We start from the raw sequence: 434 nt of genomic DNA, 5'->3' as shown, positions 1-434 counted from the left end.
AACGTTACATTGGGTAATAATTAGGCAAACGATTTTTATCAGAAGAAAAAACAAAAATTAAACTTCGGAAATTATATTTCCCTGTACGATTTAAGTTCCAAGTAGTTTTTTTCTTATGATAAGAATTTTCCTTAGATTTTTTCAAGTATATGATTGAAGCGACACCTATACAAAGCCACGACTGACAATAATTCCCATTTGGTGCCTCCTAGCGGTGACAAAGGCATTACAAATGACATCTTTTGATGCATGTATGCAATATTTTGGAGTTTAATGAACATATATCAAAGTATACCAAACTTTGTTCATCTAAGTATATATTATCAATAATTCCTTTTTTGTAAACAGATACAAACAACAAGAGAACCTAACGTGATTAATTTTCGTCATGAATGACCATTCTCTAACCTAAGGGACTTAATTTAAATCATCAT

This window comes from Limulus polyphemus, unplaced genomic scaffold (assembly GCF_000517525.1).
Source record: "Limulus polyphemus unplaced genomic scaffold, Limulus_polyphemus-2.1.2 Scaffold11085, whole genome shotgun sequence".
Lineage (NCBI taxonomy): Eukaryota > Metazoa > Arthropoda > Merostomata > Xiphosura > Limulidae > Limulus > Limulus polyphemus.
The sequence above is the reverse complement of the archived record's forward strand: the minus strand, read 5'-3'. Positions refer to the sequence as shown.